This window comes from Podarcis raffonei, chromosome 8, assembly GCF_027172205.1.
Source record: "Podarcis raffonei isolate rPodRaf1 chromosome 8, rPodRaf1.pri, whole genome shotgun sequence".
In the NCBI taxonomy this organism is placed as follows: Eukaryota; Metazoa; Chordata; class Lepidosauria; order Squamata; family Lacertidae; genus Podarcis; species Podarcis raffonei.
In genome coordinates, this window is record NC_070609.1 from 17,756,180 (window position 1) to 17,779,229 (window position 23,050).

At 44.6% G+C, this 23,050-nt stretch overlaps 2 long non-coding RNA genes across 2 annotated transcripts; both read left to right on the plus strand.

The window, feature by feature from the left end:
- Window positions 1-9,754: 9,754 nt before the first annotated feature.
- Window positions 9,755-12,877, plus strand: LOC128418511 (uncharacterized). The gene is made up of 3 exons (XR_008331713.1): window positions 9,755-9,827; window positions 10,641-10,664; window positions 12,784-12,877. It is a non-coding gene; the product is annotated as an uncharacterized LOC128418511 (long non-coding RNA).
- A 57-nt stretch (window positions 12,878-12,934) lies between these two features.
- LOC128418510 (uncharacterized) lies at window positions 12,935-16,553 on the plus strand. Its single transcript, XR_008331712.1, has 3 exons — window positions 12,935-12,972; window positions 14,982-15,032; window positions 16,352-16,553. It is a non-coding gene; the product is annotated as an uncharacterized LOC128418510 (long non-coding RNA).
- The last annotated feature ends 6,497 nt before the right edge of the window (window positions 16,554-23,050 follow it).

Sequence of the window (23,050 nt, forward strand, 5' to 3'; positions counted from 1 at the left end):
AATGTATGGTGTGAATGTGGCCTCAAATTCAGCAGCAATTTTTAAATTAAGAAGAAGAAAAACATCCCCATGAAAGTTCAGCAGCATTTTAGTGTACTGTATATTATTTTATATGCACTAGGGCTGTGCATGCCCTCACAACCCGATCTGAGGCCTGATCTGGAACACTGAATTGGCCGTGACCCAGATCAGGCCCTGAATGAATCCTGCAGGTAAAGCTTCTGTGAAGCAACACCTTGCAACAAGAAGGACTAATGTCTCCTGATGAACAGTTTCTATGATCCAGCACAGCTCTTCAGATGGACTAGCACTGACTCTTTTAAAAAAGGGGGGCAGGGTAGGATTAGGTGATGTAAGTCCCGTACCTGCATTCAGGTTTAGATGTAGCATAATCCAATATATCATTATAGGACTCTATCAATTCATTCCCATCTCATTCTGTTGCTTGCGTGGATGAGACCTATTTTGAACTTTCTTTGGTGGTACCGCCTTGAGTTCCATCAGGGGAAAAGATGGGGTATATATAAATATATAATGATAATAATGATAATGGTGGTCATTCTGGGATTTGAGGGCTCAAGCTTCTGCTTCCACTTTGCCCTTGCCAAGAACCTAATGATTTTGGCTGATCCATCTGGCCCAGAGAAGGTGTGCCAAATCTCTTTATCTATGCACAACACTCTTTGAATCTGATGCCCTTTTTGCTGATAAGATTCGTTTACCTTGGTCTCCCTTATCGGTGCTCAGCTCCCTTTTGCAAACAACAAAGAAACCATTCTGAGGTTGGTCCAAGAGTAGCAGAGTCCCTGTTGATTCAGAACAGCACTGTGGTTTCATTAGCTGCTTCAGTGGAGATATTGCAGCAAGCTCATTCAAAGGGGCATCTGATGATGACAAAGGATGGTGATAAGCCAAGGATCATGAACTTCAAATCATGATAAGACAAGGATATTGCTTTAATAAACCATAATACATATGTGATTCAAACACCAGGGGCTTTGTTAGGGGTGGCTCAGGGGGTTACCAGGAGACCCCAGAACTCCTGCCTTTCCCCCCTTTATTTTTATTTTTTAAACTTTGCTAATAGGGTAGTTGGCAAACGGCATCTTCATTTCCCACCATCTTCTTTTCCCAGGTGCATGTATTAACAGCAGGGATGGGAAGATATCCCAATTTCGATCCTCTCAGTTTCTCATTTTCCCCTTATACTGTCACTTAGCAAACCTTACCGGCTCTGGGAGTGCATGAAGTTAATCCATTGTTGGAGCACTGAATAAGAAAAATATGAGAATGTGGATTGTAACGCTCCCAAGAAGGTGGTATGTACTCAACCCTAGTTAACAACAAGGCAATCAATTTGCTCATTGTTATTTGTACAGGTCTGGGAATTATGTCTGAGCTGCTTCTTCTGCTAAAAACTACAGGCGATTTATTCACAATTTTATCTAACAGGGTTAGAGAGAGAAAATGTTCCCATTAATATTTAAGATGAGCCTAACTGAGTCCCATCTCCCAAAACAATACGAGAGGTGAAACACAGTAGTCTTTACGGATTTGCTGTTCTCTGAATTTTCAAATGCAGTTCTCCAGCCAAGTAATACATTTTTTCAAATGCCTATACAATGCAGAGTGTGCATAAAAATGCATCTAACAAGTGAACATTGCATATGTTAGGGAAACCCGCTTTGCAAGAAGGAGTTCATTAGGCTTTTTGCATACATATTTAATTTTAGGAGAAATTTGCACAAAAACACTAACGAATTTTCACAAGGACTTAAAATGCATTGCTAAATGAGAAATTAATAGAGAATTGACAGCTTGGCCCAGCCCTAATCAAGGAAGATGTTATTAAAAAGTTAGTTGAATGACCTCAGCAGTTATGGATTTTGCCTTCCAAAGGGTACAGCAAAAATCCGAAACAGACATGGCTGTGTCCAGCATCCAGGCATTTTCCAGCACATCAAAGAAGTGGCAGATAATATTTCTGTGCCAGCTGCAGAAGTGCCAAGAGCCATGGGATGCCACGTCCAGTTGCCCTTTGCATCCTTCTTTTCCTTGGATGCAGCCATGTTGTTCCATACTGTGGTTAGGCTGATGCAATCCATCCCGTGACCTTTCCTTATTGATAAACCTATTATCCACACGCCTTTTGACAATGGAAACATTGAGATTTGGACCCACTGAGCCTTCCCAAAGTGAGAATAAATGCTGGGGTTTGGAAAGGATGGTTTGCGCTTTGAGTAGTATCTCAAAGAGTGAAAAGAAGGAGACCGGCAAAATGAAGCTGCTGTATCCATTGGTTGTGTTCCTTTTTGTGGCGGTGTCTGTACAGAGCTTGGTAAGAGGGGAGTAATTCAGTGGGCTGGGTTTCATGCTAAAAATAAACTTAGAAGCTTCCAGCTAAAGACTTGGTACAGATTAAACCAGTGTATGGATGTCAGCTTTCTGTGGCCCCTTTTCTGGCCCTGTGCAGCTCTCCCCTCTGTCTAGACCAGGTGTGGGGAAACTTTGGTTCTCCATATGTTGCTGACCAACAAATTCCATCAGCCCCAGCAGCACGGCCAATGGCCAGGAATGATGGCAGTTGTTATTAAGTGCGTTGTCCTGGATTCCCACTGTATGTGCATACCCTGTGAAGGTTACCAGTATTGCTAGTTTTGCTAAAGGTATTTCTAAAAAAACAGGGGGGGAATTAAAGGGGGGGTTCAGTGCAGGCCAATATTACATTAAAATGGATGGGTGGTACCCATTGCTAGCCATAGATGAGAGCCATTGAAATTTATGAACTTACATTTATTGATTGTGGTGGTTTAGTGATTTTAGTTTACAAAGTATGATTAGCACTGAATGTCCTACAAAATTCCAACAGGCACAGCTGGTTGCTGCTTCAGCTGTAGCAACTGCTATTTTGTCTAATAATTGCAGATGTTAACCAGCTTATCCCTCTTATATTGGTTGTTGAAATTTAGTTTTAAGCTTTTGGGGGGGTTATTATTAATTTGCTTACTGGCTTCAGTTTGGCATTCAGCATTGAGCCCAAAGCAACACAGGTGCATTTCCAATGAAACTTATTGATCCATGTTGCCCTCATCCTGCCACCTTCTTTCTTTGTTGATTTGTACTTTTGGCTCCAACCCCCTTCCCACCCCCTTCCCCATTATATTTCACTTTCCAGATCTATGATTTGGGGGAAGAGACTTGCTCTTCTCTCCCCGGTCATCTTTGTCACCATCTTCCTCTCTGATATAACACTGTTAAGTACACTCTTGGGGGGCTCTGAATTAAATAATAATTAAACAACAACACAGGTGACAAATCCCTTTGAAATATGATTTTATTTGACAACCTCTGTAAACTGTTAAGACCTTTTTTCCTTTTTCCCTTCTGTGTATAATGCAAGTTGTTTCTATGCCCCATTTACAATTTTTACATTTTACAATTGTATCAAGTTCATTTACTCCTGATTTTTAAAATCCTTCTTTTGACTTTATCATCAAAAGCCCCTCATGTTGCATTGATATGTATGTTTTGTTTCTGTTTAGGAAAAACGAAGTGAAAAATAGATTTAAAAAAAACACAGAGAAAAATAAAGTATTCTGAACACTGATGGCATTTTTCTCTTTCAGGGTTCTGTGGGTGCCGTAAGTATCTGTTTTATCTGTTTATGACATGTATGGACTGCAACAGTGTCAGGAAACTGAACTTGCAGAAAGACTCTTTTGTTGGTTCTCTGCTCTAATTAAGCTTCCAAGGAATTATTTAAAATTCCATAGTTGGAGGCAACAATGGTTCTGAATACTGTGGTTCCTCGGGTTACAGGCTACAGACTCTGCTAACCCAGAAATATTACCTCGGGTTAAGAATTTTACCTCAGGATGAGAACAGAAATCGCGCGGCAGCAGTGGGAGGCCCCATTAGCTAAAGTGGTACCTCAGGTTAAGAACAGTGTCAGGTTAAGAACGGACCTCCAGAACGAATTAAGTTCTTATCCTGATGGCCATTTTCTTTTTCAGGGTCTCAAAGAAATGGTGGTTTTCTTGAGTCAAAATGAAAGTACCTGTAATGGTTCTAGGGGTTGCTCATGCGTAAGCCGGTGCCAACACCTGGCTGGGTTGCCTGAGTGAACCTTTTCTGTCCGGACAGCCACTCACCCGTGGCTGTCTCAATCGCTGGCAGAATCCGTCAGTGGGCGTTTCTTAAACTTCTTCCAGCAAAGAAGCTCTTTGACGCCTAGTCTCCTCCTACTCTCCCTGCGCGGAAGCCTTCTGCGCAAGGAGGGCGTAGGCAGCGGAGGACCCTTACTCTCCCCGCTGGTTCCCAGCAAGGAGTCATGGGACCGCCTCGCCGATTCCCCCATCTGCCCCCCTTCTCCATTGGTGCTACGCTGATTCTCTTCCCCAGAAGCTGGGCTGCCTCTCCCCATCCCGGGACGCTCTCTAGAATCCCTCTGGAGCTTGCTCTCTCCCTCCGGCACTGATGGCAGTTCCCTGACAGTACCCCTAAACAATTTTTTTTAGAAAAAAGCACTGCCTATATGGACTAGAGAACACCTAAAACCAAAGGAGCAGAACAACATTGTTGTTCATTCCTGTCCCTTAATAGGGCTCCCACAGACTGTTTAAAAGTCACTGAGCATAGGCAGAAGGAAGATCTACCTGAGAAAGGAAGGCTTAATTCACAGTAATGTGTTACCAGGCAATAAGAATCCAGAGTGGGTCTGTGCCAATCAGCCTGTCTCTAAGAAGAGCTGTGCATTGGGACACAGGAAAGTCCCTGGGCAAGAGTCAGATCTTGTCCCCAAGTGAGGAAGGGTTGCTCCATAAGCACAACTGGAAGACACCGGTCCACTCGCACATCTGCTGATGAGCCACCACTCACTGCTATAAAACATTACACTAGGGGATGGCACCACACACATCAACTCTAAGGGTATTCCTTAGCAGAGGACTTAGCCTCCCCCCCCCCGATATTGAGGGGGTGGAGGTCTAACCACCGAGCACCAAAGGAAGGCTTCTCCTGAGTGTGAGAGAGGAGGAGCCGCGATCAATGAAACTGTGCAAAGCCTGCTCTCAATGATGTGCCTCCTTCTAATGATGCATACATGACACATGTATGTGTGACATGCTGCACTGATGGGGCCCCCAATCTTCGGCCCAAGGTGGCGTCTCTGAAAGGCATCTTGCTGAGTGGGCTGCTCTTACCCACCAACCCTGGCTCTACCATTGCCTGGGTTATTTATTTGTTTGTTTAAAGGATTTTTATTCCACTCTTCAGCTAAAATTGGAACCCAGGTCACCCCAAAAAAAAAGGCTGTGGGGGGGGGAGGAATCCTTTCCCTCTGGCTTACAATCGAAAACAAAACAAAATGGATTGGCACAGAGGAGGAAATCTGTAAACTGAGCTGCAAGTTCTTCCAGTGACTCGCTAGACAGGGAAAGGTCAAGGAGAGACAGGATTAGAGGTGGCTCCCAGCTGCAGCAATGGAGTGGTCCTGCCTCTCTTCTGTTCTCTTTGCTACTGCAGCCTGTGACATATTCATCCTTGTTTGTTTGTTTATTGCATTTATATTCCCTCTTTTTTTCTCCAAAGAGCTCAGGTTGGTGTGCATAGTTCTCCCCTTCTCATTTAATCCCCAGAACAACTCAATGAATTAAGTTAGGTGGAGAGGCAGGGACTGGCCCAACATCACCCAATGAGTTTCATGACAGAATCAGGATTTGAACCGTGGTCTCCCAGGTCCTAGTCCAACATTCTAACCACTCTGATTCTCTCATCATCTTATCGTATATAACTCTGTTGAGCACTATGCAGACTGATGGCAATTTTCTCTTTCAGAAAGGCAAAGGTGGGCTGGAGGTAAGTACCTGTGGTCTTTCTCTGTGGCTGCCAAATATGGACTATGCCAAACCCTTAATTTCCAGAAGAATGCTTTTGTTACTTCACTTTATTTATTCCACTCTTCAGCTAAAATTGGACCCTAGGTCACCCCAAAAAAGGGGGGGAATTCTCTCCCTCTGGCTTACAATTGAAAACAAAACAAAATGGATTGGCACAGAGGAGGAAATCTGTAAAATGAGCTGCAAGTTCTTCCAATGACTCGCTAGACAGGGATAGGTCAAAGAGACAGAATCAGAGATGGCCTCCCAGCTGCAGCGATGGAGTGGTCCTACCTCTCTTCTGCTCTCTCTGCTAGTGCAGCCTGTGACATATTCATCCTTGTTTGTTTGTTTATTGCATTTATACTCTCTTTTTTTCTCTCCAAGGAGCTCAAGTTTGTGTGCATAGTTCTCCCCTCCTCATTTATTCCCCACAACAATTCAATGAATTAAGTTAGGTGGAGAGGCAGGGAGTGGCCCAAGGTCACCCAATGAGTTTCATGGCTGAATGAGGATTTGAACCCTGGTCTCCCAGGTCCTAGTCCTACAATCTAACCACTCTGGCTCTCTCATCATCTTATCGTATATAACTCTGTTGAGCACTATGCAGACTGATGGCAATTTTCTCTTTCAGAAAGTCCAAGGTGGGCTAAAGGTAAGTAGCTGTGGTCCTTCTCTGTGGCTGCCAAATATGGACTATGCCAAATCCTTAATCTGCAGAAGAATGCTTTTGTTACTTCACTTTTTTATTCCACTTTTTAGCTAAAATTGGTCCCCAGGTCACAAAACAGTAGGGGTCCTTTCCCTCTGGCTTACAACTGAAAACAAAACAAAATGGATTGGCACAGAGGAAGAAGTCTGTAAATGAGCTGCAAGTTCTTCCAATGACTCACTAGACAGGGATAGGTCAAAGAGGCAGAATCAGAGATGGCCTCCCAGCTGCAGCGATGGAGTGGTCCTACCTCTCTTCTGCTCTCTCTGCTACTGCATCCTGTGACATATTCATCCTTGTTTGTTTGTTTGTTGCATTTATACTCTCTCTTTTTTTTCTCCAATGAGCTCAAGTTGGTGTGCATAGTTCTCCTTTCCTCATTTAATCCCCACAACAATTCAATGAATTAAGTTAGATGGAGAGGGAGGGACTGGCCCAAGGTCACCCAATGAGTTTCATGACAGAATCAGGATTTGAACCCTGGTCTCCCAGGTCCTAGTCCAACAATCTAATCACTCTGACTCTCTCATCAGCTTCTTTTATATAACTCTGTTGGGCACTATGCAGACTGATGGCAATTTTCTCTTTCAGAAAGGAAAAGATAGGCTGCATGTAAGTAGCTGTGGTCCTTCTCTGTGGCTGCCAAATATGGACTATGACAAACCCTTAATCTGCAAAAAAATGCTTTCGTTACTTCACTTGCTTTTAATTGTGCTTGTGTGGATTTGTTTTTTAAAGTCACCAAGATTAAGGAGGAGGGAGATCTGTGTAGTGAAAGAGTGAATTCACAGTGTTTTATCAGTGAGACAAAAGCCCTTCAAATCTTGTTGAACTGCATCATGCATCAACCTCAGCCAACATAGATAATAGTGAAGGCTGATGGGAGTTGTAGGTCAACATAATCTGGAGGGTCAAGTGTTTCCCACTCCTCCTAAGCTCTCCCACATGGGTTGAAAAGCTGCCATTCATTGCTATGTGGGAAAACAAAGCATAAACCTGCCTACCAGGCCCGACACAGAGTAACTGAGCCCTACCTTTGCTCAGTTTATTATTTACATTAAAAAAGAACTCTATTTTATCTCTAAAAGTGACTCCCAGAGAACTAATTTTAAGAAGAAAAAACAAAACAGAACCACTGCCTTCAGGCTTACAATTTAAAAAGATGCAAAAATTCAAATGGGAGCCAGCCCTGATCTGAGGTTTTGTCAGTGCACACCAGCACTGCAAGCCACCACTTTGATTTCCCCAAATGATGGAGTATCACTGCAAGGCATCATGGGGAAACTCCAATGCCTACCTAAAACTCTTACAATAACCACTGCTAATAGGCAGGACTCTGCTGCTTTCCTAGGGGCTACCTCAAAATGGCAGCCTGCCCTGCTCTCAGGTTGTGTCAGGACACAAGATTTGATGTAACAAATGAGCTTTCCATGTTCAGGGATGGGATTTCCATGTTCATTCAAACCCCAGTGACCCAGAGCATCCGCCAGGTGAATCTTTCATGTACCCAAGGTTTGTTGATGGAAAAGCAGAACTGAGTCACACTTGTTTTATTTTTCATTCCTCAGGGTCATGTGAAGCACAAAAGAGATCTTGTGAGTATATTGTAATGCATCACATTGGCAATACACACACACACACACACACACACACCCTGCTAAAGGAACAGCCCAATCCTCCTCCTCAAGTGCAGCCCCTCTAATGACTACCATAGTCCCTATGACAAGGACTGGCAGATCTAAGCAGTCCTTCTCTTATATAACCCTATTGTACAATATGCCGCAATAATAATAATAATAATAATAATAATAATAAATACTGCAGATAAAAATAAATGACTCTCAAGATTGCTGGCATTTTTCTCTTTCAGGAGGTTTTGGATGAAGATGTGGATGTAAGTATGTGTATTCTCTGTGACATGTAAGGACCACAACAGGGTCAAGAAACTTAATTTGCAGAAATACTCTCTTGTTGGTTCCCTGCCCCCCTCTAATTAAGCTTCAGAGGCATTACTTAAAATTTCACAGATGGAGGCAGCATTTCTTCTGAATACATTCTATGCTGGAATGCACAGAAGAGGAGAGGGGTTTGGACTCAAATCTTGCTTGTGCATTTCCTGCAGGTTTCTGGTTGGATATTGTGAGAATAGGCTAGATAGGACACCAGACTCTATCCATGTAATAAGAGAGTAAATGCACACTGCACTATAACTGAGATGAAGAAGAAATACTCAGGGTGGACTGTGCCAATAGGCCTAGAATTCTGAAAAAGGAGTGTGAAGTTGGAACACAGCCTAGGGAGCAAAACATGCTCATTACTTCTAGGTGCACCTGAGCCAGGGCTCAGATACTGACCTTGCAATGGCCATATCCCACTTTCCTGGGTCCAGTGCTGCCTGAGGGACGGGCATTAGTGTACCCCTTTCTTTTCTTTTCTTTTCTTTTCTTTTTGCCATATCATTTTTATTAATTTTACAATAATGCTTTCCATTACAATTTCTCCTCTTATATTTTACAATTTGGCTTTTTAGGGCCCTGACTTCCTTCAAACCTTCCTTATGATTTCCCATCTTTCATTTCAAATTTCTGCATTTTCACTACTTAACCATTGCTTTCAAATAAAAAACATCAAAGCACCATATTTTCTTATTCTTCTCTGCGGTGATTTTTATACCTTTCCTTACAAAGCTTCTTGCAATCCTACCAACATGTTTGATTGACTACAATTGTCTTTCAAACAATTTACAAATTTAGTCCAGTCCTTGATGAACTTCTGGTCCCGCTGTTCTCGGATTCTTCCCTTCATTTTGGCCAGTTCCTCATTTGCCATTAACTTCAATTGCCATTCTTCCTTTGTCAGTAATTCCTCTTGTTTCCACTTCTGTGCTAATAAAATTCTTGCTGTGGTTGTTGCATATAGGAAAAGCTTAGTATCTTGTCTGTTAAGTCTGTATCTTGCACCTTGCCTTTCTTCAGTTGAGATCCTTACCACCACCAAATAAGAGATCAATTAATTCCCAGGTTGCCTCTTATCAAACAGCCTCCAAAACTTCCCCAAGGTCTCTTTAAAGCCTTCTTTAGGTAGCCAAGATGTTGACTGTCTACAGTAAGCTAAGGTCACACAGCTTTACGAAATGTAAATCCACTGGGGCAAGGAAATCATGGTGTTTGATTCTGGTAAGCACTATGGGGACTGATGGTCATTTTCTTTTTCAGGATCTCCAGGAGGAAGAACTTGAGGTGAGTATCTGTGGGGCTTTCTGTGTTTGCATCCTATATAATGGATTAGAGTAGCACCAAAAGGCTCAGGAGCAGAATAACACATTGGTTTGTTCTCTTCCCTTAATTGGGTTACCACAGAATATTTAAAAGTCATTGAGGAAAAGGAGGAAGACCATTTATCCATAGAAAGGAAGGCTGAACGGACAGAACTGAGAAGAGGAAACTTCAGTTCCCAGGATTCTTTGGGGGAAGTCATGTGCTTTAAATCTAGGGTGTGAAACTGCCCTAGGTTATTAAGAGCATTCCTTGTCTCAGGTGGGTTTCCACAGAGATCCAATAACAGTGATCAGCTGTGGTGATCCATTGAGTTTGAGATATGTTTCTGCCAAGGGCCAGCCCAACCACTAGGCAAGGTGAGGTGACAGCCTTGGGCAGCAGGATCCACAGGGACAGAAGGTCTGGCATCCAAGGAATGCACTGTCTGCTGGTGACACTGAGAGCCCCACCCCAGCAGTGGCCACAGATTCCCACTTCAGTTGTTGGGTGTAGTTTATTTTATTCCTCCCCTTGCTCCCAATGTGGATCTTCACTTACCCCTCCTTCCCTGGGGGGGAGGAGAGAATTTTGAAGATTGCCCAGATACCAAAACATCTTAGACCAGCCCTGCTTGTGTCCCTTTGTCACTGCCACCAGTTGTAGACCTATGATTTGCAAGCTCCTGGGGGGCAGAGGACAGCACCCCCTTTTCCTCTTGTCATTTTCATCATCACCTTCCTCTGTCATATAACTGCGTTAAGCACTATATACATTGTCTGCAATTTTCTCTTTCAGGATGTGGTCGATCCATTGGTGGTAGTAAGTATCTGTGAGCTTTCTCTGTTTGTGTCATGAATGGACTGCAATGGTGTAAAAACAAAAATAACTGGCAGAGGAACTCTTTTGTGGTTCCCTTGAATTCTGCTTCCATGGAATTTTTTAAAAGCTAACAGATGTAAGGAGGAGGAAGAACATCCAGCTGTATAATGGAAGAGTGAATTTGCACTGTTCTGTTAGTAAGGCACAAAAGAACCCAGGGTGGAGCTGTGCCAATCTGCCTGGCATCCTGAAAAAGGAGTGTAAGCCTGAACACAGCTGAGCAATGGGGAAAGAGGACCATTAGTCCAAAGTGCATATTGGCTCAATGTAGTATTATACAACTTATCCTTTAATTGGTGGGGTAAAAGACCTAATTTCTGCTCCATGATTCCAAAGGAGGCAATCCACAGGCATTAATACAGCACCATCCTGTGGGAGCCAGCCCTGCTCTCAGGCTGTGTCACTGCGCACCAGCACTGCCTTGATGTCTGGATCTGCAAGCCACCATTTTAATTTCCCACAATGTCCAGCATGCAGGATTTGACATAACAAAGGCCTTTCAACTCCAAGGATGGGATTTTCATGCCCAGTGACTCAGAACATCTGCCAAGAGAGTCTTGCCTGTCTGCAAGGTTGTATATGGAAAAGCAGGATTGTTTTATTTTTCATCCCTCAGAACCCCCTTTCGCTGGTAAAAAGAGATCTTGTGAACATGTTGTAATGCAGCACATTGGCAAATGACACACACCTTCACAGGAACAGCCCAATTTTCCTCCTCAAGTGTAGCACCCCTAGTGACTACCAAAAGGGCTGGCAGATCTAAGCAGTCCTTCCTGTTATCCCTCTCATCATAGTCTTCTCTTACATAATCCCATTGTGCATTATGTCAACTGAAAGCAATTTTCTCTTTCAAAATGTCAAATATGTGGTTGACTCAATGACAGTACATATCTGTGGGCTGTTTATTTTTCTTACTCTGTCCCCTAGTGCCCACTATTCTGGGGCATTGTGGGAACGTGTAAAGACAGCTTCCAGTGGAGATCTGGAGCATTATAGGGGATGTAAAGGTTTCTATTTATATGCCACTCAACCTACAAAATCCTTAGGCATCAGCAACACTAAGAAATGAGAATAGGGTGGTTCCATTGTAGCTTGATGTTCTCCGGGGCAGCAGGTGGCATCTGCTGGAGACAAGCTAAGTCAGGTCAAAGCAGAAGGTAGGCAAAAGCATGACCTTGGGCAGTTCCAAATAACCCAATTGGTTGAAAATACCTGGAATGGGAATAAAATGCTAACATGGCCATTGGACCATGAGAGGCAGGGAGAGGTTTATTAGGCTGTGGAGAGGTTTGGAAGCTTGGTTGACTGGGGAGGAGAGTGTCCTATTTTGAGATTCTTTGCCTTGATCGACAAAGGGAGGATCAGGTTGCTATTATGACATTTTTGTCTGGACACAGCTGCTTTCATGTTCAGATCCCCAAAATAGCAAAAATTTGAATTTTAATATTCCCCAAGGCTAGGGATGCTCCAAGTGTTGTTGGACACCTACAACTCCCACCTCCCCTGACTACTTGCCGCTCTGGTGGGGGCTGAGGGAATTTGAAGTCCAACGTCTCAAGCACCACAGGTTCCAGTGCAGAAAATGTGTGCAGAAAATTATGGCTATAACATAAAAGAGGCATTCAAAAATGTGTACCTTACTGTTGAATCATGGACTCATAGAGTCATCCAGTTGGAAGGGAACCCAGGGGTCTAGTCCAGCCCCCTGCTGTGCAGGAATCTCAACTAGATCATACCAGACAGGTGGCCATCCAACCTCTGCTTATATACCCTTGGAGGAGAGTCCACCACCTTCCGAGGGAGTCTGTTCCACTGTTGAACAGCTCTTACTATCAGAAAGTTATTGAATGCATTGAATGTGTTGAGAGGAGGGTGTTTTTACGTTCTTAAGAAACTTCATATAATATGTGTACAATTAAATGCAGACTTCTAATGCGTTCCTTTGAAACATCAAGACAGGATGGAAAGAGACCTGTGATCCAGGAACGATGAACCAGGAACAATGGACCAAATCAGCTGCCCATTCCATCCTTAATAGTAATTGTTCTTTGCTTCCTAGACTGAAGAAGAGGTAGCTCAGCCTGAAAGTGGCAACGGCCACGGCAGAGGCCATGGCAGAGGCAGAGGCAAAGGCCATCACCATGAGCATCACCATGGCCATGGCCATGGCAAAGGCCATGGCAAAGGCGAAGGCGAAGGCAGAGGCAGAGGCAGAGGCAGAGGCAAAGACAAAGGCAAAAAGAATGAGGTGAGAAATGAGGGCACATTTTTATGGATCGCTCTTTCCTACCTTTCCTTCTGATCCTTGGCTTTTGGGGCTCTCTTCTGGCTACCAGGTGCAGGCATAGGTCACTCACATGCTGCTGGCCAGGGAGGAAATGCAGCCCTGCCAAACAGAACAAAAGAAGTAACAAAATGGGCATTCAAATGTGTGCATGCAAAACGTAATGGGCAGCTTCAAACCACAGTCACTGTTCTGCAAGCCCATCTCATTGATTATCTTTAGAAGGGGCTTGGGCCAGACAACCCTGCAAGCAGAGGACTGCTTTGAATCAGTGGCATAGCATGGGGGTGGGGCACAGGGGCAGTCACCCCAGACACAAAATTGTTAGGGGTGCAAAATTTCAATACCCAGTGCTGCCTCAATACAGCTGCGCACTTCCACCCCTGGGCTCTGTTGAAAACAGCTTCTCCATGAAAAGCAGAAAGTGACCCCTGCAGACAACGGAGTGACTCATCTTTTCTTATCTCTGCAGCTTCAATTTCTTGGATGACACGGACATTGTTAGGCAGTTGAATGCACATGAGCACTCCATCCATTTCCCTCCCACCCCAGCTCCGTGTGGCCCCGGGGACTGGCTGTTAGGATATTTCCGTTCCACCTTAAAAGGGAGCAGGCTTTGTGAGTCACAGAGTCTGCGTATTTCCTGTTCACAGGATGTTTATGTTTTCTATTGCTTTTGTTTCTCTCTCTCTTTGCCTGAGCAGACCGAAGCAGGCAGTCATGTTTTTTCTTTGTTCTGACCAACACTGAATAAACTTGGAAAATGCTCTCCTGCGTGCACCTTTCGCTGTGCATTATCTGCTGATAGAGCGTGCATCAGTTCTAGAATGTGGCAAGCTATTTTCTGGAGCTCGTGTCGCTAATTGCTGATACTGCGTGTCTACAGGAGATCGATGGACGTCCGGAGACGACGTGGGGGCCATGATGGGCTTTATCTCCCTGGCAGTATCCCAACACTGGCAACCCATGTTATGCCACTGCTTTGACTATAAATTCTAGAAGGGCTAACTTCTGTAAAGTCACACGGACACCTGACTGCTGGCTTGAGGTTCTCCTCTGATCTAGGGAGAGGTCGTGCCAGAAAGTGGTGCTCCCACTCTATAAAGTTAAAAGCATTTCTTTTATCTTAATAAACATACACGTGCAGCTATACCACAATCAGACTCTGGTGCTACCATCAGGAAGCAGTTGTGGAAAAATGACTGTCTCTTTTGTGGTGGTAATAGAGCAGCAGGTGCTTGAAACTGGTAGATGGGTTTAGCACTGCTCAGGCTGAATTGTATTTGTTTTGAATGTGTTTCATCAACCACTTTGAACATCTCCATTTGGAGAGGAGAATGGGAGTTAGTGCAAGTTTACAGAGAAGTAAATATATCGGAAAGTCAGTAGTTTGAATCCCCGCGAAGGGGTGAGCTCCCTTTGTTCCGTCCCAGCTCCTGCCAACCTAGCAGTTCAAAAGCACACCAAAGTGCAAATAGATAAATAGGTACCACTCTGGCGGGGAGGTAAATGGCGTTTCCATGCGCTGCTCTGGTTTCGCCAGAAGCAGCTTAATCATGCTGGCCACATGACCCAGAAAAACTGTCTGTGGACAAATGTCAGCTCCCTCGGCCAGTAAAGCGAGATGAGCGCCGCAACCCCAGAGTCATTCGCGACTGTCAGGGGTCCTTTACCTTTAAATATATAACAGGGTTTCCATATTCCTAAAAGTGAAAATCCGGACATAGTTGTTGAGCTCCCCCCATGTTGTTGAGGACGTATGGCAGCCCTACATCTGTTGAGGAGCTTGGGGGGGGGGAGAGATTGTTCAGCTGGCGACTACTAGATGCTTCTTAATTATTTTAAAATGAGAAATTGTAAGATACCAGTAGGCCCCTCAACGAACTCTTAGTTATTTTTAAAAAATTAATTTTCAAGTCTGCTTGACCAGAGATAAGGATGAGGATGTAATAAAACTTCTGTTCTCTCTTTAGGTGGAACCAGTAAATGAGAATGAGGAGTAAGCAGAAAGGACCCCACCACTTGTAAGTTCTCTAATACAGATGATCTGCTTAAAATAAAAATAAATCCAGTAGCCTTCAATGTTAAACCCAGCTTAATTGTATTTTAACAAACTTCATTCATTCTTATGCTCTGCCTTCCCCAAACCCCAATGCGCATTGACATTAAGACATCATTCTTTCTCCCTAGAGCATCAAAGGAGTGGCAGATCTGTGGGGCAGATGAGATATCTTACAGAATTCTTAGCACTAAACTACAGTTCTCAGGATTTGAGCATTGTTTTGTGAGACACTGGGAGCTATGACTGTTAAATGAGTACAGAGCCAGTGTGTACTACATATTTGTGTTTTGTGTGTTTTCCTTTCTTCTATCATGGGGGTGTGGTGTGTGTGTGTGGCAGCACAGTTGGGGTTCCTACGGGAACAGCCAAAGAATGACTCTTATCACCAGAAATGGCTTCTGTTGCAGATGAGGCAAACCTGAAAGGCTGCATAAAATGCTGCTCTCTACGATTCGAGTTACTACATCATATTCTCTGTTCTTTGCCCCCTCCCCAGTTTTGCCCACAACAGTCACTCTGCATCATGTACCCCCTGACTTATGACCAAAGTTATTGGCCCATTTCCCTTTAGGGTCTTTCTCCCCTAAGGTTTTATGTGCTTTTGAAAACACTCAAGAGTTTCCCAAGTCTGCTGATTCCTTCTTCTTGCACGTGGGTTACATAAGCAACAGCACTCAGAGCCTGAAAACTGGGAATGAACAGAAGGATGATGTGTGTATTCTAGCAAATGGCTCCTAAACATGATTCATGCTGATAGTCCCAGATCAACCATGAATGAGAACACTTTTGCTCACTTTTTGTGAAATTTATACACTGCTTGATTGTAAAAACACACACATCTCAAAGCAGTTTACAAAGAGAAAAGAAATAAAATTATTGGCAAAAACAGTTGAAAGCAAGTATTTAAAACATAAATAAAAAATCAGCTATAAACGAAAAGGAAATTAAGACATACATGAACGTTCTATGTGTCTGGGTAGGCTTGTCTAAACAAAAATGTTTGTAGCAGACACTAAAAAGTAAATGACAGTAAATGAGCAGTGGATATCATGTGACACTCATAACAGTGCCAGTCACACAGATCAAAGGGGCTGAGTGGGAATATACGAGGTAAGGCAATCTTGAAGGTAAACCAGTCCCAAGTTGTTAAATGTTTTATACGGTATATTAATAGAAACAACTTGAACTTGGTCTAGTAGCAAACCGTCAACAAGTGCAGATCTCTGAGAACCGAGATTTATTTGCACAACTCTCAGCTTGCGGCTTTTTCTCTCTTTTCAGCATTCACTTAAATCTAAAGCAAGAATTGGCCACTGGACCAGCTATCCTTCTCCCTGCTAATCAAAGACAACAAATTGCATCGTGAAACAACCAGAGTTGCCGTGGTGATGGTGATCATCAGTTGCTCATGAATGGTTTTTGTTCCGTCTTGTCTGCTGGGTTGAGGAAAGCTTCAAAACAATAAAAATTAGCAAGCATCCAATTTCCAATGCGTGGGGTCTGTTTATTTGGCACAACTGTATGAATATGGCCAAAGAAATCCTCAGCAACAGAAATGATCGTGCTCCCACCTTAGTCATTTGTGATACATAGAGCCAAGGTGGGATGGAGAACCGAATCTCTTGAAGCACATCTCCTGGAGGCAACTGAGCAATGACAACCAGGAAATCATCCACTTACAGTCCTGGGTTTGGCATTTCTAAAGACCAAATGTTTGCTTCTGACTGTAGGTGTCCCCACAGAACAGGAATGGGGGAACCTTTATCAGAGATACATTTCCCCATGGACAACCTACCAAGCTAGTAGCCGTTGACAGGCTGATGCACCATGAATTTGTTCGGCCCTCTTTTACAGCCCACTAAGTTGGTGGTCATCACTGCCACCCATGGAAATGAGTTGCATAGTTTAACTATGCTTTTGTGGCACAGAGCAGCCTCCTATGACAGGGAGGCACAGGTCTGCAACATGTGGTGGTGGTGCCCCTGTGTCCTCTTGGTCACTTCCTTCCTCACTGTGTTTCCTGGAGTATTTGGAGAAGACATGAGTCTTCTCATCAGGCTTTGTTTGAGTGCTTCCCGCAACAGCAGAACTGTGCCTCTCCACTTCCTAAAGTGTGATGAGGCCCTCAGTGGGGCAGAGAAAGCTGTCTCTGAGGCACTTCCTATTATTCCTTCCTGCGATCTAGGACTGAGGTTGAAGCATCAGTAAGGAGAAAGGGCTCGACAGCAGCTGCACCTCCTCCATTGGAATTCTGCCTCTTGCTAGGTCTGTGAAGCCCATTCGCAGGTGCTGAAACTGCACTTACCCATTCAGAATCAAGGTCCTGTCCTATGTAAGAACCTAATAGAACCTCCATGTTCAGTGACACTATATCTCCAAATAACTAGTGCTGGGGGAGCAATGGTAGAGGAGAGCCCTTAGATAGCTCAGTTGGTTAGAGGATGGTGCTAATAACATCAAGGTTGCAGGTTCGATCCCTGAATGTGAAGCCTGCATATTCCTGCACTGCAGGGGGTTGGACTAGATGATCCTCAGGATACCTTCCAACTTGACAATTCTATTAAATGGATCTAGATCTCCAGTACTTACATTGTTGAAGCTGTTGTCACTAACTGGGTTGCCACCAAAGCTCTGCGGCTCCCCACTTCTTTGAATGGGAAGGGAAATCTTGTTTACAGAGCATCTGGTAAATTGACAGACTACAGGCCTTTTTGAAATATGTGTTGATTTGCTAAAGAGGAGTAGGCAAGCGTTCAGGTGAATAATCTTGCAAGGGACCCAAACAGGGATCTTTGAATATGAAGGCTGCAGTGCCTAAGTCAAAATGTTACACCCAGCATCCTGATCTGTCCTATGCAGAGTCAGGCAGAGTGGAAACCTAATTGATTTCACTGGGTGAAAGCACACAGTATTCAGCACAGAACTGAGCTATCAGAGGGCTTCCTGTTTCCTGTGCACTAGGGGGTAGACACCTCTACCAACACCGTGGGAGAGAGATAGACAGAGATAATCAGATAATGATGGGGGAATTTCATTATCTGCATTCCTCTTTGGTTGGAAGAGGAACCAGGCTCTGATCCGCAGTTTGCCTGGTGGTCTGGCACTCGCTTCCCCATGGAATGCGAGGACAGGCAAAGGCACTGGGTGCATGCAACACTCTGGCTGTTGTGACCCCACCCCAATCCCATTCCTGGAAGCACAGGTTATCCTGTTAATTGGGTTTTAATTGGAGTAAACTAAAGGCCCGTGCCAGAGACAATGAGATAAGAAACTGGGAAAACAACCCAGCTACAAGGATGTGAAAGGTTTGGATTGAGAGCAGATTTCATTCGGTCGAAAAGATGACAGGGGGAGGGGAGCCCACAGTTTGCTTACTTAAGGTTTTTCTCTGCATTTATGATACAGCAAAACCCCCCCCCCCCCAATGCAAGTTTTATTTCAAAATATCTTCACAAGTGAGGATGGAAGAAATCGTAATATCATATGGAATTTAACAAAATTGGAACTGTTTGTGTGTGAGAGACGAACTGAGAGGGAAGGGGGGAATAAATGCTATGCTTTGAAAATATAGAGCAAAATCCTCCCTAACCTCTATTATCCACAAAGGAATGTGTTTGAGATAAGGATAAATGGCCATAAATTAGCAGCAGGGAAGAATAGAACAAGCTGTGAGAATAGAAAATTTTGGCTGTGAGAATAGAAAATTTTGGATTAACAATTTGCAGTCTGGATTCAGACTGTTCTTCCTAGGCTGGGAAAAATGGCGGAGATGGCTTGCTTACTGGAAGTTGAATCATGGGATGAAGCGATGCAGTTACCTTTGGAAACTCTGGGATAACTGCTTCTCCCGAGACATAATGGGAACCATCAACAGCTGCAGGAATAAAGGATATGACACCATATATGGATGGGAAAACATCATGGAGGAAATTGCCACACACAGGAAAGAAGAAGGATTACAGCTAAAGTTCCTCACTTGAATTTACCTATTAGACCAACATGAATTGAAATCACAAGATTGTAGCTGTTATATTAGGGATTATTATATCTAATTGGAATGTAGAAGAATGAACTCATCAACTCTAGCATGGGGGGGCAGTTTAAGTAATAATAATAATAATAATAATAATAATAATAATAATAATAATAATTTATTATTTATACCCTGCCCATCTGGCTGGGCCTCCCCGGCCACTCTGGGTGGCTTCCATAAAAACCAAAAATACAGTAAAATATCACATGTTAAAAACTTCCCTGAACAGGGCTGCCTTAAGATGTCTTCTGAATGTCAGGTAGTTGTTTATCTCTTTGACATCTGCTGGAAGGGCGTTCCACAGGGTGGGCGCCACTACCGAGAAGGCCCTCTGCCTGGTTCCCTGTAGCTTTGCTTCTCGCAATGAGGGAACTGCCAGAAGGCCCTCGGCGCTGGACCTCAGCGTCCGGGCAGAATGATGGGGGTGGAGACGCTCCTTCAGGTATACTGGACCGAGGCCGTTTAGGGCTTTAAAGGTCAGCACCAACACTTTGAATTGTGCTCGGAAACGTACTGGGAGCCAATGTAGATCTTTCAAGACCGGTGTTATATGGTCTCGGCGGCCGCCCCCAGTCACCAGTCTAGCTGCTGCATTCTGGATTAGTTGTAGTTTCCGAGTCACCTTCAAAAGTAGCCCCATGTAGAGCGCATTGCAGTAGTCCAAGCGGGAGATAACCAGAGCATGCACCACTCTGGCGAGATAGGGTCTCAGCCTACGTACCAGATGGAGCTGGTAAACAGCTGCCCTGGACACAGATTTGACCTGTGCCTCCATGGACAGCTGTGAGTCCAAAATGACTCCCAGGCTGCGCACCTGGTCCTTCAGGGGCACAGTTACCCCATTCAGGACCAGGGAATCCTCCACACCTGCCCGCCTCCTGTCCCCCAAAAACAGTACTTCTGTCTTGTCAGGATTCAACCTCAATCTGTTAGCCGCCATCCATCCTCCAACCGCCTCCAGACACTCACACAGGACCTTCACCGCCCTCACTGGTTCTGATTTAAAAGAGAGGTAGAGCTGGGTATCATCCGCATACTGATGAACACCCAGCCCAAACCTCCTGATGATCTCTCCCAGCGGCTGCATGTAAATGTTGAAAAGCATGGGGGAGAGGACAGAACCCTGAGGCACCCCACAAGTGAGAGCCCAGGGGTCTGAACACTCATCCCCCACCACCACTTTCTGAACACGGCCCAGGAGGAAGGAGCGGAACCACTGTATGACAGTGCCCCCAGCTCCCAGCCCCTCAAGACGGTCCAGAAGGATGTTATGGTCGATGGTATCAAACGCCGCTGAGAGATCCAGCAGAACTAGGAAACAGCTCTCACCTTTGTCCCTAGCCCGCCGGAGATCATCAACCAGTGCGACCAAGGCAGTTTCAGTCCCATGATGAGGCCTGAATCCCGACTGGAAGGGATCCAAAGTACTGTAGTTTTCCGTGTATTAGAAGAGGTTTCCCCCCACAAAAATTATGTGAAAGGGGGGGGGGCGTCTTATATATGGTCAGTGCATATTGATGATATGGGATTGGTTGGTTCTGCTAGCTAGAGATTGTCGGTGGTGTTATAGGTGGCTGCGACAAGGGCCGGTGTCTATTTGGTGTTCCTGCAGCAATAGGGTGGGCATAAGGGAAAAGCTGATAGGCGTGGGCGCGGCTGGTCCACCCCCCCCCCCCAGAAAAAGCTCAAAAACTCTGGGGGCAATCCTCCACAAAAAAAGCCCAACAACTCAGGGCAATCTCCCCCCCCCCATTTTTGTAAGTTTGAGTCCCCCAAAACAGGGGTTGTCTTATACATGGGGTCGTGTTATACACAGAAAAATACGGCAAATTGTACAATTTGACATTGAATAACTGGCATTAATAATTGTATTAATTGGATAAAATTGTTATTGTTATAATGAGGCTGTTATTGGAACTATATTGGAAAATCAATAAATATATATATTAAAAACAACAACAACAATTGAGCTATCAGAGCTGTTCAGGTTCTAAGCACATGAAAATGCTCCCCCATAACTTTGAGCTGCAATCAGTGCTACATGGATGAGGATAATGGTGCTCTTCAAAGAGATACATTCAGCACTGCTAAAATTCTATAATGCAATGCTGGGAAGCACACGAGTACTGACCCATGCTCAGTCAGGAAGAACAGGAAGAGCGTCTTGTCAGGTGGATGGCTGGATAAAGCGACCAAACTCTCTGGTTCATACTCTGTATCACTGGGATCTGCTGGGATCTGGGGTGAACAACTGGGCAGAATTTGGACTGAACAACCTTGATGAGTCAGAGGCACTTTCTCCCCCCTTTTTTTAAAGTAATATTTTTATTGCTATTACAGGTTACAAATCCTTAAAGAACAGTGAAACAAACATAAATCACCACCCTGCCTCCCCCCAGAGATGAGATGATAGATTACAGTGAGGCGAGCAACCCTTAGAACAGCACAGTCAGAGATTTAGTCCATCGAGCTCAATCACCTGCCTATCCTGATTAGCGATGTCTCTCAAGAATTTCAGAGACAGTTCTCTCTCAACTCAAAGCAGTGTACAGGGTTCTGGCCTCTTTTTGCCTCACAACCATCCTAAGAGATGGACTAAGTGATAGTGGGAAAGAGAGAGAGAGAGAAAGAATGGCCTACTCATCTAGTCAGCTTCATGGTTGAATGGTAATGATGGCTCCAAGATGCTTGGAGTGCCATCTTCTGAGTGGGCCATTCAATCGTCCTCCCTCTCTGTGCCCAATCTACACAACTTCCCAGGGAAGACATTCCAGGCAAATGGGAGTTGGTGCTCCATCTCCTTATGCAGGATGCTGCTCACATGCTCAGAGAGGACAGGCAGCAAAATGAAGGTTGAGGGACACCAAGTCCAGGAGGCTCCAATGGTCAACCCTGTTCAGGGGCATGGACCTTGTCTGGTGCCTGATGATGCCAGCTCCTGACATTGTTTGTACTGAGCAAGTCCATGAATTCACATTTCCCTGGTTTCAGGCTGCAAGTCTCACTGTGTCTACTCACAAGCAGGGATTAGCTGGCCCCTAATATAATGAATTTTTGTACATTGCCTTCCACAGATGTATACATTTGTATGCACACTTTTATTTGCATTTGAGCATGCATTATATGGCTGGAAAGGAAATGTGGGTGGTGCTGTGGTCTAAACCACGGAGCTTGCTGATTGGCAGGTCAGCGGTTCGAATCTGCGCAACAGCTCCCATTGCTCTTTCCCAGCTTCTGCCAACCTAGCAGTTCCAAAGCATACCAGTGCAAGTAGATAAATAGGTACCAACAGGAAGGTAAATAGCATTTCAGTGCACTGTGGCACTCATCACAGTGTTCCATTGTGCCAGAAGCGGTTTAGTCATGCTGGCCACATGACCTGGAAAGCTGCCTGTGGATAAATGCCAGATCCCTTTGCCTGAAGAAAGATGAGCGCTGCAACCCCATAGTCCCCTTTGACAGGACTTAACCATCCAGGGGTCCTTTAACTATATGGCTGGAGTACAAAATTCAGGAAAGTGGAGATTTCAAAGGAGGGGGCTGTTTCTGTTTGGTTATTGTTTCATAAAGTGCAAAGTTAAATACGAAATGAAACAATTTTCTCTCCCATCCCTATTCAGAAGTCCCACTGAATTCAATGGGCCTTAAAGGTAAAGGTAAAGGGACCCCTGGCCATTAGGTCCAGTCGCGGACTACTCTGGGGTTGTGGCGCTCATTTCGCTTTATTGGCCGAGGGAGCCAGTGTTTGTCCACAGACAGCTTCCAGGTCATGTGGCCAGCATGACTAAGCCGCTTCTGGCGAACCAGAGCAGCACACAGAAACACCGTTTACCTTCCCGCCAAAGCAGTACCTATTTATCTACTTGCACTTTGATGTGCTTTCGAACTGCTAGGTTGACAGGAGTAGGGGCCGAGCAATGGGAGCTCACCCCATCGTGGGGATTCGA